This window comes from Camellia sinensis, chromosome 2, assembly GCF_055761805.1.
Source record: "Camellia sinensis isolate YWXY chromosome 2, ASM5576180v1, whole genome shotgun sequence".
Classification (NCBI taxonomy): Eukaryota; Viridiplantae; Streptophyta; class Magnoliopsida; order Ericales; family Theaceae; genus Camellia; species Camellia sinensis.
The window spans coordinates 129480235-129481165 of record NC_138962.1 but is presented as its reverse complement, the minus strand read 5'-3'; positions in this window follow the sequence as shown (position 1 = coordinate 129481165).

The window sequence follows — 931 nt, the reverse complement described above, 5'->3', positions numbered from 1 at the left end:
GATGAAGACTCCAAGAACAACTTGCTCCAAATCCAACCTTTTTCAGATTAAAGTGAAGCTCTCAACACTCTCTATCTTTTTAACAAAGGCCCTAGGCTAGATTCACACCCTAGGGAGATGAAATCTTAGAGAGAGTGCAAGTTTAGAGTGAGAGGGTGTCGGATTTAGGGTTTAATCAAAGAAAAGGGCTGAAAAAGTGATGTTTTAGACGCTGCTGTCCGCTGATATAAAACACTCTCGCTCGAGCGAAGGATTGGTCGCTCGAGCGACCAGACACAGAAAACTCTCGCTCGAGCCAAGAAGTTCTCGATCGAGCGAAGAAAAACCCAGACCGCTCGAGCCACGAAAAGCTCGCTCGAGCCAGAAACTACAACTCTCAGGTCCAGAACCGGGGCAACACTACTCTCGCTCGAGCGACAACCTCTTCGCTCGAGCGAAGGACCAAAAATCTGGGCAGCAACACTAGGCTCCCAAGCACAACCAACCTGTAACAAACCTGCCCAACACATCCCATAACTCAAAATACAAAGTAAAGAGGATGCAAACTAGAAAATAAATAACTACCAACATTCACGGACACATGTCCGGATCACTGTACAACAAGGGTAAACCCGGGATCGCTATATAAAGAATTTCAATCTCCATCAGGAAAGAAGAAAGAGTCACATTCCAATTCCTGGAAGTCCAGTAAAAATGATGACTCTGGTAAGGAATAGGGGGTTGACAGAAAACTAAATTTCGGGGGCTGGACAAACAAGCTCAAAGCCAAGCGGTTGGTCCAGTTAGGGGACTAATAAAGTTCAGACAAATGAACTACCGCCTTCAATAACACATAAAACAGAACAGGTAGCTCGGTGAAAAGCTTCCCTTAACTGCGCCTCGTCAAATAGGGATCCTCTACGTAAAGAATTTCAATCTCCATCAGGAAAGA